This window comes from Typopeltis vanoorti, chromosome 5, assembly GCF_054136105.1.
Source record: "Typopeltis vanoorti isolate ZY-2024b chromosome 5, IOZ_Tvanoo_1.0, whole genome shotgun sequence".
NCBI lineage: Eukaryota > Metazoa > Arthropoda > Arachnida > Uropygi > Thelyphonidae > Typopeltis > Typopeltis vanoorti.
In genome coordinates, this window is record NC_143553.1 from 120,504,777 (window position 1) to 120,524,965 (window position 20,189).

At 33.0% G+C, this 20,189-nt stretch overlaps 1 non-coding gene across 1 annotated transcript; it reads left to right on the forward strand.

The window, feature by feature from the left end:
- The first annotated feature begins 18,642 nt into the window (after positions 1-18,642).
- Positions 18,643-18,714, forward strand: TRNAM-CAU (transfer RNA methionine (anticodon CAU)). The gene has a single exon. It is a non-coding gene; the product is annotated as a tRNA-Met (tRNA).
- The last annotated feature ends 1,475 nt before the right edge of the window (positions 18,715-20,189 follow it).

Below are 20,189 nucleotides of genomic sequence, written 5' to 3' on the forward strand. Positions count from 1 at the left end.
TATGTAATACGTTTTTCAATATCACATATTAACATATCCATTTATATCAGATTGAAAACAGTCCATTTTAAATGCAATGTCTACTTCTTTTCAGCTGCGTGTTTTCAATCATGCTATTATTCATCAAAATGCTCTATATTACTGAACTCTATTATGGAACTTAGTTCCATTCATGTGATGATGTCAGTGGATCATGCTAATACACAGAAAGAACGGGTGGTAAAACGAAAAACTCAGAGCTCTGTACTGTTAATGTAGATAACCCAAGATATTCAAAAGGCTCCTTACAAATATCCATGGATCATCGGCAAACATTATGCTACTTCATACCTTAATGAAAACAGATTTCGTCGCATATTCGTTCAGTTTAGCTACAGAAACAGACGTGTAGAAAATTTAACACACTATAGAAACTTACATAGTCTAAACGTAATAAATACTTACAGCTTAGACTACGCTACGGTTATTTCAGTGTACCTACTCAAGAAAGCAATAATGAAGTTCAGTGTATATAGCAGCAGAAGAGGAATGAGTTTCTAAAATTGTAGCGGGGATCCGAATATTCGGCTTAGGCCAAATCAGTAGAAAGATTGGATGTTTCGCCGGAATAAGCAGAAATATTTCTCTTAACTGCGTCATAACAAACGCACCGAATCAAGAAAAGCCTCCCTGTATCTTGGGCAACTTCCGAGAAGGCGAATATATGAAGAAATCAGGAGTGGACTTATGCGAAAAAATATTTTCCTACGTCAAATTTTACGATAATTCATTTGATTAATAAATTCATAATTATTCTCTTTATTTTGTAATTTAAAATAAAGCATTTTGTTTATATTTGTATTTTCTTATTTGAGGGAATGTGAAATATTTATGATTTTTAGGATTTAGTTAAAATAAATAATATATAATGAGCGTTTAATGAAGGGATTTATACAATGCTTTAAATATATACAGCATACCACTTGGAATATTTTCGATTAAATTTTATTCTTAAAATTCGATGTGACGCGATGTGACGTAACTTGCTTTCCCATTTATCTATATGAGATCACGACTCTGATCAACAAAACCTCGATATAGCCCAACCAAGTGTTTATCGGCTATGTTGTGATTTCCGGTCATCTTACTATGGACACATAGAAACGTCTATGGAACAACGTATTGAAAAAGACGTTCAGGATATTGCGTACCATAGGAGTGAAGCCTCAGCTATTTCATCACATGTGCTCTCTTCAGCTGATACACGAACGATTTCAATTCGATTTCAAATCGAAACGAATTGAAAGAATCCAATGAAGCAAAACGTACTTTCTTGCCTTTCATTTTTTAATGCTTAAAAATATGAATCAACCTGTTTCTATTAATTCTTGATTTAAAATTCGCAAAACATCTGATGAAATCCATTATTTTTTCGAATCGACTTCTTTGATGTGAACCAAAATAAAAAATAATCTGTCTGTAATTCACCTTGCATTCATATCTATTCAGATATTTTGTGAATATTTCTCGCCTCTGATGATACTTCTATACTTAGCAGATACCAGTGTATAATGGGAAACGTGTTTTGCTTGCATAATCCACTTGTATCCGTTTCTTCTTTATTCTTGGAATTTTAGTCTAATTCGCGGAGTTGAATGCAGTAAATTGCTACAAAGCTAATTATTTAATTTTGTTCTTTCGTACAAATGATAGTATACCTCATATGACTTTATATATGAATGATATGTATGAATTTATTATTTATTCAGAAAGCTAATTTCAAGTTTTCCTCCTTTTTAGTCAATACGTTTCGAAATCTGTCCTCTCTAATATCAGAATGATACAGTGGGTTCGGTTCGCATCATTAAATCAAATTGTGTGCATCTTATGCACTTAATCTTCACATCAAACTAGACTGTATGAAATTTGATTTGAAAACCTGTCAAAAATGACATGGCCTGGCATTTCTCGATCATGTAAAGGAAATTGTCGCTCTTGGGATGTGTGGAGAGAGTACCTATGTCCCTTCCAATATGATGTGAATTCTATTCTCATCCTGGGCATGGATGTCTGTGTGGATATCTTTGGGGTGATGACGTAATCTAACATCGACGCTAAAGTGGTAGAGGAATATAATCTCGCGATGTTACATTCTCCCCTCCCCTGCTTATTGTAATCCTGAAGTGGCTTGAAATGATCTCATATTAGTTTTGAACAGTGCAATTTTAATCCCATTGTACCTTAGCACTCGCAGTACCAACATATCTGTCATCTATATTCAAAAAAAATGTATCAGCCATCTCCTAAATCAAAAATTAAACCATATGACGAAAAAATAAAATAATATGGGATCCTCTTGATCATCACGGTGATTTGATGTAGAACACTTTAAAAATTTCACTGTAAACAAAAGACAGTCGGAACCACTGAAAGATAAAACATATTCAAAGTGGTAAAGTGGAGGCTTGCATGTCCCATAACTTAGAGCGAAACCTTTCTCTGCTATGATATTGCTTTTTAATTTAAATAATGTGGCTTTTTAATACAAACATAATACAGCATTGTATTATGTCTGTTCTTGTGTAGAAATTATTTCATATACTTCTAAACACAAGAGCCTCTGTAGCTCAGTGGATGTGGCGTTTGCACACCACTGCGCTTGGCCGCACGAAGGAAGGCTTGGTTTCGAGTCTAGTCGGCGACTAGAGGAAATTTTTCTAAGCCTTTTTTCGACCGGTTCCTGAGTTAGTCGATCTCTGGCACGGGCAAGCAGGTTTTTCGTCCTGTAAACTCAAGAAAATCGACCGTAGAACCCACATTATTTCAGACATTAAATATATTGTGTTAGGGTTAGGGACCAGAGATGGCGGCACATTTGAGCCGTCTCTCTTCACTGCGTACCGCTTAATTAGTGACACCCTTGGGCCATTTGTCTCTGATTGGTACCAGTGGAGATTGAACTGCCCACTCAGTCTCCAAAAGTTAGATAAGGCTAAATGGCCTCGCCTACTCCCGTATACGGGAATAAAAAGGCGTTAGTTGATTTTTTTTTTTAACTTCTAAACACTGTGTTATCTTGTGTACTCCTTTTGCTTTTTACGGACTAATACGTTGAAACCGTTTGTTATTTTAAAATTTTCGTAATATGAAACTTCCTTCTCCTTCTGCTATTTAAGACATGTAACATACTTGATTCACTAAATCTGTTTTCCTTGGAGCTTTCCACTGTTTAACTGATAACCAGAAGCTCTTTCCTGGAAGAAACTATTCATTACTGCAATACACATTCATATATTTAATCTGCACAAACAAATGGATTAAATATTATTGCATTATAATTTTGATGAGCGAGATTGTTTTTTGTTCTACAGATCGTATTTCAAACAGCCATTCAACCCCTTATCGACTAAAAACAACTGCACTCTTATCTAAGAAGCCTATAGTAAGGATGAGTTACCCGTTTTACGAGATTTATTCTGTAGCACGAAAAAACACAAACCAAAATTTTCAAATCGTTCATATCATCATAGCATTGGTAAAGGAACACTAAACATTACACACAAAGTGTAATTGATAGTGTAAACTGGTATTTCGCACTATGAGAGAAAAATCTTTCCCCTCATCCTCTTTTTCGCAGCATTCATTCTCAACTTCTAAGTATGCCCTCGTTTCCTTATCCCAAACTCCATAAAATGAAAAATTCCATTTACTGTAATTGAGTATGACCTTTTCAGAAATTTCTAAGTCTCAATCATATCATCCATTTTTCTTCTGTTTGCTAGTGTCTACAGTCTACAAATTCTCAATCTGTCTTTATAACCAGTATTCCATAATCCCGGTATCGTTTTTGATACTTTCCTTTGCATCCACTGAATCAGAATCACCACAGAAACCAGTAGACGAGAATTGCACTTAGTCCAACTTAGGTCTTATTAAGGCCTTCTAAAGAGGCACATTTACTTCCTTATCTTTACACCTGAGCCTTCGTAGTTCATTGGATATAGACGAAGTCCTTGTGTCGGAAAGACCTGGGTTTCATTCCAATCCATGACGTGGGAACTAAAGGCGTCTCTTTCTATCAAATGTGGTTTAGTCAGTCTCATATGGAGATAGTTTTTATTTTTTTTTCACCCGGAAACTCGGGTTCTTCATCGCCCAGAATACGTAAACCGGAATAGTGAACACACACAGATATACAACCATGATTACTTATGACCTTATCTCTTCCATTATATTGTTATATAATTTTTCCGATAGAGTTCGAACTCAACTGCTTTGTATTAATCGAAAACTCCGCTATTCATTTTCATCATTTATTAAAGCTGACGTCTCCAGGAGACATAATTTTATCTCAGTCGTCTTTTAAAAACTTGGCAATGTTCCAATACTATATACGAAAAGAGCAGTCTGCATACTGAACCTATTGGACGCCTTTCAAGTTTTTAAATAATTGCTTTAAATCTATTTTGTTATGTTGCTTGTAAGAACTACTTCCATGTAATTACATTCATTAAAGAGTAAACTATGCAGATAAAAAAACAACATAAAAGTTGGCGGACATTTCTTTAAAATAAACAAAATTTTAAATCATCACATAGATAGAGAATCCGATTATTGTAGTCTTCGAAAGCACATTGTCTCTTTTGACACAACAAAAACCGCAATAAATTGCATTTGAAGATTATGTCGACGGCCTATCATCAGATTAGAGTATTTCGTTCTTCCCGTTTTGCTCAAGGTCGATTTGTCATCTATATGTTTCTTCAGAAATATTCAGGAAATTAGTTTTCGTGTTTCTTTTGTAGATAACGACAAGAATTAATCTTTGAAAAAACCGTCTACACGATTGGAAATAAATTGCGACACTTTGAGCTTTTGGCTTTATGCCTAAGGGAATTCGCAACTTTATATTTTATAAGATATATCAGATCCACAGAGACGTACTGAAAACTATAATTTCAATAGAATATAAGATGGATGGCGTACATCGATGTGTGTATTATTGGAATTGTTAGAATGGAATGTCGAGAGAAATTATTCTGGATCAAAACATCACATTTACGGGATTTACACTGAAAAACGTATTTCACTATTCCATATATTTCTGATGCAGCATGTAGAAATTTAGAAAGTTCTGTTTTGGGCCAGATTAAAAAAAAACCACCACACACACACACACACACACACACACACACACACACACACACACACACACACACACACACACACACACACACACACACACACACACACACACACAAAGGTATATTCATAGTATTCTGACATTTAAATTATTCATTCTTTTTCTTTTCCAATCTGAACTAAAGTCCTTTGTTAGCGACAATTTGACAATTTTTGATTTGTTCCGTAACATGAAGATTTAATAATATCCTATATTTCCACGACATTATCAACCCAAACTTACATCTATGAGTTCTTATGTGGACTCAGATTCTGATTGGATGTGATTATGTGTGATTTCCTGAAATTTGTTTCAACAAAAACATTATAGACAATAACGTTTTTTCTTTCTTGTCGATCTTTCGTCTCTACATACTATACACCATACCTATAACTAAAGATCAGTAACACTACATACAAAACAAGAAAAAAAAAAATCGCTGCCTTCCCCAGGGTCTTTTATGCAATAAGCATTTGTTCAAAATCGAGTTTTTTTGAGCTATTCGATCTTTTTAATTAAAATGAATAAAAATGTATGATAATGGTGTGAATATAGCTAGGATTAAAAAATAAAAATATTCTGTAAGGATCGTTATTGGATAATAGAATATTAGTAGGCGTTCATAGTGCTGATGTGATAAATTCAGGTTATATGACCCGAGAAAAATTATGGTATTGTTTGTCATAGAAAGTCGTGTTTATCTTTGCAACAACAAAATATTAAAAAAATACTATTTAAAAAATTAAATCATGGCTGCAGAATGGTGTAATGAAAGCGTGCTGGGCAAATAACTCAGAGGATAATTTTTATCTTGCAAATCTCAGATTAGCTTTTGCATATTAGTACCAAACTCTGTTTGGTACTAATATGCAAAAGTTTTTAATGTAACTCTCTGAGTTGTGGATGTGTTGCTGTAACACATCCACAACTCAGAGAGTTACATTAAAAACTCCGGACATTTTGTGGAAAAGTTAAAAAACATCAAGATATCGGATAATGATCTTCTAGTTAGCTTAGATGTCACCACTCTCTCTTTACATACGTTCCTGTAGTAGAGGTCATTGACATCTTAAGTACTTCTTCCCACAAGATATAACCTCATTGTTTGCTCACTGCCTAAACTCCAACTACGTTTCTTGGAAAAATAAGATATATCAACAATTAACAGGCTTGGCAATGGGGAGCCCACTCTCACCTTCATGTGCTGACCTCTTTATGGAAGACTTAGAAAACAAAATCTTATCGCAAATTTTTCCTAAACCTAAAATTTGGTTTAGATATGTGGACGATATCTTCATCGTATGGAACAATAACAAAGATGACATATATGATTTCCTCAAAAACATCAATGGCTTCCATCATTCTATTAAATTCACTCTGGTACTTGAAAGAGAAAAACAACTACCGTTTTTAGACATCTTAATCAAAAAAGAAATTGACGGCAGTATAAATCTATCAGTGTACAGAAAACCGACCAATACAGGTCGCTACCTACATTTCAACTCCTCCCACCACATCTCACATAAACTCAGCATTGTACACATGTTAAAGAAAAGAGTGATTCGCATCACAACGGACAACAAGACCCTTCAAGATGAGTTAAAATTTATTTCCAACAATCTGTACTTGAACGGATATCCAAGAAGACTAGTCGATAAAATTCTTTTCTCTGAACCACCATAAAGAGAACAAGAAGATATTCAATATATAAAAATGATTGCAATTCCATTTGTAAGTGGCATCTCCAACAAGCTCGCCAATCTCCTCAAACAACATAAAATAAGAGTAACATTCAAACCAATAGAATCTATTAGTAAACTACTAAGATCTCCAAAAGACAACCATCCTTTCTACAAATACGATGAGAAGCCTCGAAATCAGGCAAAAGGAGCACATTGGCTATGTCAAAAACAACAGATAGGACATTTCTGGCCTATCGTCTCATTTCTCTACAACTCGCCATGTCATCGAGTGGGACAAAAGCTGTTCCCCTTACATAGAGGAAGATTACCATTCAAGAATTTTCAAAGAGGCAGCCACAGTAGCCGTTCTACTGTCAACCTTAACAGAAATCAAGGCCTAATACTCCCAGAGATATGGAAAACCCTAATCAGAACCTTAGAAACGGAAGAAATGAACTTTAATACAAACTACAGAAAGTTCCTCAGCAACAACTAGCTGATCTTGTACACGCGATACGTGTTTCACTCACGTTCGATACTATTTTATTTGTAATTATTCTAGTCAGTTTTTTACAGTTATTCTTGTCAGTTTGCAGTTACGCATAATTGTGAGATTGTTTAAACCTTTATGTAAGCCCTGAAGATGCCAACAGATAAGTGTGGCGAAACTAGTTGGTTCAGTTAATAAAATTGATCAACACTTGATCGGTAAACCAAAAATATTATTAATTTATTTATTCAATAAAAACTTTGTTTCCATATAGAGGTGTCAATTGTAGGAAACCTGAACCACGAAAAGTGCTTCTTACATGCCATGAAAAATGAGTGTATTGAACATATTTTAATGTCACATTAAACTTCCTTCACTGTTCTTTTGATGTACTGGGATAAGTAAATCAAATTTATTAAAAGAAAATACATACTACCCAGATGATATGAAGGCATTTGAAGATATCATTAGTTTTTAAAAATGAAAACATTGATCAGATTCCTTGACGATTTACAAGCCTCAATAAAATACTTTCCATTAGGACTGAGTCTAGCTACATATCTGTTTAGCAAATCCAAAGTATATATATAAGATAATAATACTTGGATACTAACAATACTTGGATACGTTCGAAGATGGATAGATATTTCACTCAGGTTTTGTGCTAATATTTACACATGTTGTTTATTCTAAATATTTAAAAGTGCAACAACTGTTCAGTGAATATCCAGATTCGATTCATGTGTATTTCTTAAAATGTTATTCCAAGAATATTACCTATCTTTTACTTATTATTTAAAATCGGGTTTTTCATCCTCAAGACAGGCAAGGGAGTCTTTTGAACACACAGATCTACAGTCAGAAATACTTGCTCTTAGAGGATGAAGCAGGGAAATGGCAACTGGCTCGGCTGCTTAATTGCCTAATTCTGATAAGTGGGGGATAATTGGATGGACGGAATGAATTGCAAGGATATTACTTTATTTCTCGGGCATGGTGTCTCTGATTTCACATCTCATCTGACCACGTGTGTAATCGGATTGGTAATATTTTATTACTAGTAAAAGGAGATAAAACAAAGTAATAAGAGGCAAGCAATTCTACTGGATTATTAAGTACTGTACTAAAGAATACACTTTAGCTAAAACCCCTACGGTCTTCTATCGAGGTACTCGCAATACTACACTTAGGACTAGCATACTAGTGTTTGGAATTTAATATTTGTAACAAGTTTTAATGGATTGAATAACCATATATATGTACTATTGTACATAATTGTACTATTGTACTATTATATTGTCTATTTCGTTTTAGGACATTTTAAACGCGCTAATACAAATTAAAAATTAAAAATGTTAATATTTTTTTTCTTTTTGTAAATATAAGACATTTTTTCTTGAAGACTGAAAAATAGTTTATTTCGTTGAAATAACGTCAATTCAAATATTGTGAAGGATCCAATGAACACTTTAAACGCTTTTTTTCGTCCCATCCTTAATTAGCCTATCGGAAGTAATGCAAAAAACACAAATCGGAGTTTAAAGAATACTAATTTATACGTAATATAGATATCTCGTGATCTTAGTTCCTTAATGTAAATGAATTAAATAATTCCACTGTAACTAAAATGCAGTCGTTATCATTGAAAAATATAAACAGACCAAGTATTATAATTAAATAGCATTCGATACAAGTCGCACAGTAGACTTAACCCAGAGAATCATGGAGAAAAACCACCCTCTGCTATGACATCTCTTATTTTAAATAACATCAGCATGTTTTTTAAAGAAAAGTAGAATTCAGTAATGTGTTATTTCTGTTGCTGTGTAGGAATTATTTCATAAACTGCTTCTGCTTCCAACACACTAATTAATACCTTGAAATTGTTTCTTATTTTAAAATTTTCATAATATCTGACTTGCTTCTGCTTCTTGCATTTAAGATAAGTGAAACACTCGATTTAGTAAGTCTATGTTCCTTATATTTTTTCTCTGTCTGACTGATAAGTAAAAATATTTTCGTGGAAGAAACTGATTATTGCTTCCATACAGATTCATACATTTAATCCGCATGATAAACGGATTAGATATTATTTGAATAACATTCTGAAAAACAAGTTGGTTTTTTCTTCAGATCGTTATTTTTCACATATCCACCACTGCTACCTTTTTTCTAAGAAGGTCACGTGATTTAACGGTTCCCCGTTATTACGTGATTTATTTTGTAGCATTCAAAGTACAAACTTAAAATTTACAATTGGTTAATAGGGCCATTACATTACGAAAGCACCGACATCAGACATCATTCTGCATACAGATCGTTTCTAACATCGTTGAAACGATCAGTCAACTATCATTATAAGTTCCCAGCCATTTTATTTTTATGTTTTATGTCTTCCGTTTGCTGTGTTCGCTGCGAAGATAAAGAATAGTTTACATTGCTCTGAACTGTTCAGTCTGTGCATTTAAGAAATAATTTTGGATGAGCTCTAAGCTCTTTATGTTCAATCGCCATAATACGGAATTCCTGTCTTTCGCAAAACTCACTATACTTGCAATCAAGATATTAAATGGTGTTCTTTTCCTTATTTGCTCTTCAATAAATGTTTGAGGGATGAAATAAAATCTTAATTTTTGTGAAATCAAAATTATAGAATTTTGTATAAATGGAATTGTCATTGCTGTACATGTAATATAACGAAATTGCATATATAAAAATATGCTACTTAGCAGACCGTGGTTTCGATCTACGGATCTCTCTGGTTATGGGCGCAGCACACTTCTACTCCGCCACTCTGCTATCATTTTTATTTCCTTTGTAATTTTTGAATTCTAGAATTTGAATTCAAATTATATTAAAAGTTAATTGCTGAAAATCGTGCTGATAAGCGCTATGAACTTGCATTGATATCTATTCTATCAACTGTTACTCGAGAAGCATCGCTGCTGATTAATACAGCTCATTCATAGAAATATACAGTCATTGGCTACTCTTGCATTTCTAACAAATTTCTCGGTCATTGCCGTTTTCCCTCCAGTGCTGTATCTGAAAAGTTAAATTAATAATTTTGAAAATAAATAAATAAAATAAAACAAACATGACAGCAGATTGGCGCAATGGAAGCGTGTTGGGCCCATTACCCAGAGGTTCGAAACCACGCTCTGCTAAGTAGCTATTTTTATATATGCGAATTTGTTATATTATATGTACAGCAATGACAATTCTGTTTATACAAAATTCTATCTAGTATTTCAGATCTTAATTGTAAATACTGCCGATTATTTTCCATTTTGTACCAATAAAAACCTTTTCTACTCTTCTGTACTGTATAGGATTTTACCATACCAAAAACAGAACATAAAAGGGCTGTTTGACTTTAGTATTTTAATTTTAGTCAGAGTTTTGTATCGTTTTTTAGGATTTATGCTAGCCTTTAATTTTTAAGAGAGCGGAAGGATGGGTATGTGTGGTTTTTCGACGTTAAATCTTTTCTCATTTGGTGGGAATTGTAGCCCTTAACTAAGAAGGCGTTGTGAATGTGATCAAGTTAATTAGCGAAGGCATTCTTATCAGAACATCTCAATTTTGCCTTGTTGGAATTTTTTTGATAATTGCATTTCGATGTAAGGGGAGATGTGACTGTTAGTGAATGTATCTACTTCGTGTGGGTGGGGAGTTATTTGTAAATAAACGTAGAATGTCAAGGATTCATCCATATGGTGTATAATTATCATGTCTGCGAAAGGAAGAGTGTTCATGTTATCTTTTCTTACGTGAACTGAATACTGGGATGTTCGTCTAGATGTGTTAGATAGGTGTATATAGCAACAGGGACATATGATGTGTATATCACATCAGTTTTGTACAGTAGCCAAAGGTGTTGCATAGACGAAGGTGTTGCATAGACGAAGGTGAACAAGGGATAAAATGTAATGATTAGTAGGCCAATCTTTGATGCGCTTACTTCCAATTCATCTAGACATGATTTTAACTTTGAATATAGTTACGACCGAAGCAACAAAATCTGTGATGCCGTATATATTACGACTGATAAATTCGCATGTACTTTGGCTAGTCTTCCGCAGCTAGAAAAACCCGAGTTACCTGATGTCATGACGGAAGATACTTATAGTGTTCACAGGACTTCATCATTTTGTAAGGAAAATTCAAGATGCATTGTTCTTATTATTGAGGACTCTGAATAGGAGAATAACTTCCTCAAGGAATCCAATGAAGTTACCGCAAACTATACGTCCATTTAAGATGGCTTTTTTTTTGCATTTATTGTGGATTTTATCATAAGATAAAGTAAAATTCAGTTGATCTTAGCAGATGCGTAACATCATCATAGATTGGTAATATGGTCGAGAAATGCATTTTTATTACCTATCTATATATCTAGCTCTCCAACATCTCTCGAAAACAGTTGTGTCAAATGACTATTTAGCCTGAAGTCCAATAGAGAGACTAAAGGTTGAGTCAAATGAATGATCCTTCAATATCAATTTCTTAAATTATGCCATTGATGAGGAGAGACGTATGCTATGAAAGTAAACCGTTTGTATTGTAGAATGGAACCAGTAATTTCTGGGACAACTAGAACACGTATATCCATGCATATGGAGAATGTATCAAAAGATTCAAAGACTGCATTTTCTGGAACATTTATCTTGGTGAATGTGCTAAAAAAGGTATTTTAATGAAAAAAAAAATAGAATATTTAAGAATGGATTTTTCGATAAATGCCAAAACTTGATCAGCGAGTCTTAGTGTCATTTTTATTGATTGCATATTTTTTGTATGGCGTATGACTTTTCAATTGTCTAAAAAGTGAAAGTAGTTTCAGAAGTTTCGCCGTGTTATGCGGTATAGTACTCCTACTTATCTTTACCTTTTTTCCCCTGCTATTGTTAAAGTGCTTTCCGTGTCGTGTTTTTTTTTCTGTTTTTTTTGTCTAGTTTCTGGCTGTAACTGGGGGTTAATTATTATCAAGAAAATCCTCTTTGCTAGATTTTTTATATTGCTCTGTAAAGCATATTTTTCAGCGCTTTTTTTTTAATTTCTGGTTTGATATCAAGTTAACTTAGACTGTAGTTAAATTTTTTAAATTGAATTTTTTTATTAATTTTCGAACAAAATAGCCTTTATATAAACCCACATCATAATTTGGAATTTTTCCTCAACATTCTATAAATGAAACAAACACGCATTGCAGTCTACTCATTGATTGAATATTAACAATATATTTGTTCAATGTATTGATCACGATGCTTGTTACTCTCATGTAAACGCACAGCTTTCATTATAACTGTGCTTATATATTAAGCTAAAAACATGACTACATAAAAACAAGACTAAGCTTGACTACATATTTCTCTCTCTCTCTCTCTCTCTTTTTCCCAAAATATTCAGTTATTTCAGTAATAGCAGATTTGGATAAGTAGGAAGTGCACAAATCCTGTATTCCAGAATCTTATAAATCGAAAGCAAAGTTTGAATTTTTTTTTTTAATTTAATTTTTCCGTCGCTTTATATTCAACGCAATCCTTTACCGAAATTTAACAATTTATTTTCATTATTTTACTAAAGTTAGCTACTCCAGGATTCATAATCTTATCTCCGTCTCCTTTTGAAATCTTGGCACGCTTTCCACTCCTCTATTCAAGGAAAAGAGCACCCTGCATACTGAATCTATTGGACATCTTCCTGGTTTTTAAATAATTGCTTGAAACCTATTTTATTACGTTGATGAATTCTTCCATGCAAACTCGATGCATTAAAGTAGCAAACCAATCTAATAAGTAGCGTTATAAATGCTGTCTGATATGATTTCTTTAAAGTAGAGAAAACAAAATTCTCTGTTGTTTCGTCAATACAAAGATCGTGTCGAGTCTTACTGTGGTCGTCTGAAGTACATTTTCGCTTTTTAATAACAACAAAAATCTCAATAAATTTCCTCATAAAAAAGATTATGTTGACTACATATTATTTATTTTAAGGTTTGCTGACGGTCAATTTATCAGCTGCATTTCCATCAGTAATATTCTTTCTTTAGCAAATAAAAACAAACATTAATCTTGGAACAAACCGACTACTTTGTATGAAACAAGGTGCGTCACTGAGAGTTTTTGACAGTATTCTAATGGATTCGTCAATGCTTGATTTTTATTGGAATCATGAGATCCATAGGGATCTCATGATTCCAATAAAAATCAAGTTACAAAACATTATAATTGAATAGATGATAAAACGGATGGTGAACATCGATCTGTCTACTTGAATACTATCAGCGATCTAAACTTTCAATTAGAGAAATTATTCTGATTCATATCTTATTTTCAAGTGGTTGTTTGACATTGCTTTTGTTTGGTTTACAATAAATACCAATTCACTGTGACTAAATCAGTCCGTTGATATATATGAGGATACTTCACTATTCGATTTCAGATGTTGCATGTAGACATTTACAAATTTCTATTTTTCGAATGCTTATAAAAACGTTTAAGTAGCCCATATTCGTGTGGTATAGATTTCATAATTAAATTATTTATTATTTTCCCAAATAAAACCAGATTTCTTTGTTAGAAACGAAGGAGGTTAGTTCATAACTGATCCCATTCTATGCCATTTCAATTCTGAAATGGCAGAGAATGGGACTTATCGTCTTCACCGGTACAATCCCCTTTATATATGAATTCCTAAGCTTCTATTTAACAAAAATGTAAGAGCAATAGCATTCATTCTTCTTGTTAACCTTCAGTCACTGCGCAGTTAACCTTCAGTTTGCGTAGAACAAACATTCTTCTTGTTCTACGCAAACAAGAAAAAATTTTTATGTCCTCCTCACGAGCTTCGTTAAACCTAATTAATTTAGTGCAGATTGTGCAATGTTTTGTTTGCAATCAGCATTTGTTAAAAACAATCGAGTTCTGAACTCTTCCATATCCAGTTTAATTAAAGTTATGTAAATTTATGGTATTAATATTATTATAGGATTATAAAAGAAAATTCCATTACTAGGACTATTATTAGATAACAGGATATTTCCCATTTAATTTACATTGCTTAGATATTAAATTCAAGTTATATAAGGTGAGGAAATTTATTATGTTTTTTTTGTTGTAGCAAACTATGCTTATCTCTGCCTAACTTGCTCGCTCTGGCAATAATAGATTCTAAACTTCTTACTTCATTACTCCATTCTTCATGACAACTTTTGGTAGGATTGTTTTTTTTTCTATTTTCTTTATTCACTTTTGTAACTTTTGACGTTTCCATTTATTTAAACTTAATCCAGAAACGCTACACTCGAGAGCAAACATGGAACTTTTTAAGCCGCTTTAGGCCTTCAATAAACAAGGAAGTGGGTTCACACCCGAAATGAAATTGATCTCTCACCTAAAGACAATCATAATCATCCATCCTCACGTCAGTATTCAAATGCGCAGCATGATGGTTGGAGAGTGGATACGATATGCAATCGGTTAAACTAGGCTGGCAATTAGTGAATGATAATTAGATAATACTACGGAACTATAGTTTTGCAAAGAAATAATCCAATATTTTCTGGACGACTAGGAGAAAATTTGCGATTCTGAAAACAACTTCAGAAAGATATTATAAACTTAAAAGAAATACACGAATCTTTCGGTATGATAATGTAATTATGATAATGGAAGGGTTTTAAACATCATGATCCAACTACTGTCCGACCACAGATGCAACACCCCTCGACACTTCTGAAGAAGGCGAATCTATTCCGATAATAGGGTAATCAATGCGTTTCGGGGGATGAGTGTTTATTATTAAACATCGGAAAATTAGCTTTCTTTTTGGAACATTTCGTTTTTAAAGTGGTAACTATTTTGCTTGTACAACAGTTGGGAAATTTTACGTATAAAGAATGTGATTTCGAGTGTTGGTGATGAATTCGTACATTGCCTTATTCTTTTCTCAATTTCAACACGAAGTCACTCTTATTGCCACTGTGCTAGCCAAGATTCTCGCATCTGCAGTCGGACAGATCGAACCTGTACTGACTGACCTATGAAGGTCTATCCTTCAGCTCTAATACCTACCCGCAAAAAAAAAAATTGGCTTGTATAGGAAAAAAGGAGAGGTTCATGGCTCAGCTAAATTACCCTCAACCGATTGCATAAACGCCAACTACAATATGCGTTATTTATGGCTTTTCTTTACCTCCCTCGATTCTTTCCTTCTCGTGATGCAGCGCTCTTAGCATCTCTTATTTAAGTTTAAGCATACAAAGATGCAGAAACGAAATAAATAAATACCAAGCTGCTAATAGTGTTTAAATAATTGTCGTAAATATTTAAATATTTATGATAAGTATTTCCAAATTCTATTCATATGTATTCCTTAAAATTACATTCCAGGTATCTATGACTATCGTTCTTAATACCTCTTCATTTTGTAAAACACGTCATTTTATTGGGTAACGAGTTCTGTTTATCTTCTTATTCGTTAATTCATTATGGAAACAAGCATACCACTGAGTGTCAAGTTAGAGAATTGCCATTAAATTCATATAAAAGACACAGAATGCCATTCATAATTGAAAAGATATTACTTTATTTCCCTGGCATGGTTTCTCCGATTCAACATCTTATCCGGTTGGTTATTTGGCATCTGTTTCGTAATATTTTTGTAGTAATATAAGAACAGCAAAATAACAAGAAAAATTACGAGTTCCTGTGGGAATAATACTATACCCTGATATATTTATTTCTGAAATATTGTAATACATATTAACTTCCTTAAAATAAATAGTTCAAAATGTCAACTTATGTGATATGCTTCCCAATAAAAGCAATTAGATATTCACATTTGATGACTATTTTGCTATCAGTCACGTGATCATTTTATGGTAGTATTAATATTTTAATCATTATGGTAGTATTAATATTTTATTTATTATAGTAGCATTAATATTTTATGGTAGTATTAATTTTAATATTATTTAATCTTTTAAAATTACAATTCACACGAATCTTTCATTTAATAAAAGTTAAATATCTTCTTCTTCTTGCCTTCAAGAATTAGGCATTTGTCTGTTCCGGCTACAATATATATTAGGAAAATCTAAATGTTTATAATCCTTTTATTATTAATTTTAATAGTTTACTAAAATATATAATAATTTATTTTAAATTTGAATCGATCAGTATAATCAAGGGTGACGAGAAAAATTAAGTTACACCTGATTTAATAAATTTGAACACGTTCTCATTTCTCCTTTGTGATTTTTTAATGAAAATAAATGCAGTTGTTTCTTTAAAATTTGCTGTAGGTTCCTTCGGTGTGAAGAAATTAAATTAAACTTTAGTCAAGGATGCGAAGATTATCTGCTATTTTGTTTTCAGCTGATAAATGCTCATTAAAAAAATTGCTGTTTTTGGGAAAAACTGTGGAAAACAGTAATCAAACAGAAAGATGATACCGTCAAAATTAACAGCCATAATGCTTTATTCGTGACCGTAGATTCCTTGTTTCTGTCTTTGAATAATCTGCCTCTGTATCACTGAAAGATAAAACAGATAAATTTCCAAGTTCACGTGCGTTTTGATAGGGAAGAGTGGCTCATCGAGAGAGGCGTGGGTTCCCATAAAATGAGTCGATTATTTTAATAACCGAACGTGATTTTATAATTATGCTAATATATGAGATGTCCGTTTACATGTATAAATTAAATTATAAACTTTTAAATAATCTTGCAATCGTTCGACCTCTTTTACTTCGTATATAAATGAATATCTCTTAAACTTGGGATATTATTTAAAAAGTTCATAATTTATAACTTTCTTCTTCTTCTCCTAGCATTTAGTACAAGAGGGACAAGTAGTTCAATAATTCCTTTTCTCCTATCTGGCCAAAAACTAGACATTCTTAGACATTCATTCATCGTACTTATTGTTCATATACAAATTCATAAGCTTAGTCCATATCACACAAAGAAATGTGCGAAATGTTCTCTGAATTATTATTTTTTTTTTTTAAAGATAGTCTTTTCCTAGTAACCATCACAGTTAATAGATCATTGTACTTTTACAGCATTAACTTCAAATATTTAAATAGTCATTAGATATTCTCATTACAAATTAGAAGTCACATGATTCTTTTTTATTTTTTTTCATGTTTTACGACTTCCGTTCGCTTCCATCTTCCGAAGTGTAAAATGAAAAGTGCAATTCCAATGTTTTTCTGGTTGCTAAATTATACTGTCGAATTTTCAAATCTGCCTTAAGGAATTTAATAAATTATAGCTTATTCTTTAGTCCTATTTTTTTTTAGATTAGTCTATCTATCTTATACACATTATATATATTAGTTTCTCCGCTTTTTAAATTTGCTGAGTGGTTGCAGTTTACATACATAAACAGAACAAAGAATAGGAAAGAAAGTGTTGTTTACTGAATATTTGTGGGATGCATTTGAAGTATTTCTGGATCTTGCGGAAATTTATTAAAATCAGTCGATTCTTGAACTTATTACCTTATCCTAATTAACCACATCGACTTTCAATACAGTCGTCTTAACACCTACGATAAATGTCTTAGCGTGATAGGAGCCACACATTTCAGAATCAAACAAGCAAACGTTTTAAATTTTTTCTTCAAAACATTTAAAAAAAGACATTCCGGTTTTAAACTAGTATTATAGAAAAATGCAAGAGATAATTTTCTGGAGTTTGCTAAATTAGCAGACTCCAGAAAATTAGCCAAGTTACTCATACAAAGGGAGAAAGTTCAAAACATCATTAAATTTGCTATCTTCTATACACGAAACTCGTCTTTGTTTCGCTTTTTTAATCCAGAACCGGAAGTTAAACTGTTTGCAGGCATTTCAGATTTCATATCATGATTAGTGTACTTTTAAAGTTTTAGTCGGTTCTTTTAATGTCCTTCCACATTATGTGGAAACCATCCACAATGGTTCGCGCATTATTGATTTATGTTTGGTTCAACTCAATACTGGATCTTGGATGGTAAATATCTTTTCATTGGGAACAACAGCAATATTACAGTTCTGACAAAATAGAGTCACATGTGTCAAACAGAAATAAACAAAATATCTAGAAAATATGATTTTTATTAAGAGATTACGAATTGAATTTATTGTTCAATTTCACATTTCATGCTTAAACCTAATCTGGTGCAAAGACGGGCTAGATAGTTAAAGGTTTATAATACGCTTGCTATTCCAATATTCCTACAATACTATTCTTACTTACAGTTCAATCATATCAGTTAAAGCATAAAAGTATTAATTTGTAATGCTTTAAATGTATCAGCAGAGTGGCGCAGTGGAAGCGTGCTGGGCCCATAACCCAGAGGTCCGTGGATCGAAACCACGCTCTGCTAACTGTTGTCTTTTTTTTCCACTGCGCCACTCTGCTCAGCTTTTATTATAGCCATTAATGCTCATATTCTAGCCATTAATTAATGAATAGGGAATTAATGAATACTCATTAATTCCCTACAATGCTCAGCTCATGTTCTAGCCATTAACACGAGTGTGCAGTTTATTTCGTTTAGTTATTTTCAAATGCAGCTTTCTTTCTAAACCTTTCAAAAATGTACAATCTCATCATTGCATGTTCGGCAAGAGAAATTGTTGGATTGCATAGAAATTGCGATGTAAAGAAACTAAAGTAAATAAAGATTAATAAAGCGATAAAATGTTAGTGCACATGAAATAATGCTTGTTGATTTGGTTTGAAATATATTGGCACAAGGAACAGCAAAGGCTCTATCGCACCATGCTTTTACTATGGGTGCAGCATGGTTAAACGAAGTAACGAAAAATAACGAAATAATATCTTAATACAAAGAAAAAAAAATCGATAGTTCCTAAGACATTTCATAATCAGTTCATACTGTACAAGTGTATTACTAGTAAAAATTCCTAGTAAAAAGAGCGGACTTATGGTTAGATGATTGTTACATTGTTCACACATCGGTGATTCATCTTCCTTAAGTAGATAATAATGTGCACGTGACCATAATCTACACGAAAAATAGCCAAAATGACTTCGCCCTATTCTGTTTCGACGTAAACTGAACTGCGATGTTTAATTCCAGGCTTAATGTCATACAGCTATTAGTTAATGTCTTCTGCCAAGATAACTGTCACTCATTAATTTACTCTGCTTTTATTAACTGTCAAACAGTACCTGCAGAAATTATGAGCTGACCTAGTAGCTACATTTGCAGTTTCTCTTTACGATTGATTCCAATACGGCTAGGAATTCGACACAATAGAACCCCGATATTCAGGATCTTCATCAGAGAACAGATGTGGATAGTACGTAAGAAAACATATTGCCTGTAATGAACTCACCGAGTTCTGCAGAAATCCTATAATTTTGGTAGCTTTTTTCTCTCATATGTAAAGACGCAAGCTACAGTATATGTCATGCAGCTCAGCAATATAGTTATTGCATTCCGTTTACCTGGAGATAATCTGGTTTGGTTCGTCATTTGATTTTGTTATGAAGAGCTATCCCGCATTTACTCCTCAGGAAAATCATGTAAACATCACTTGATATGTCATGGTCTTGTTTACTTTAGACTCAGTAGACTCGGAAGTAATTTTTTTTTTTTTTTGCCATGGAGGTATTCTTACTCATATGTGAGATTTCTCTGACAACTCAGAGTAGCTTACCAGACTCATTTTAGCAGTTGTTTCAGCAGTGAAACCGTAATGCCAGGGATCGCCTACCGACGACCAGCATGCGGCCCCAAAGTGCACTTTTGGCGACCCATAAAATGTTGACCATCCTTGCATGGCATGTGGCCCGTATGTTGAATTATTTAAATAATACATTTTATAATAT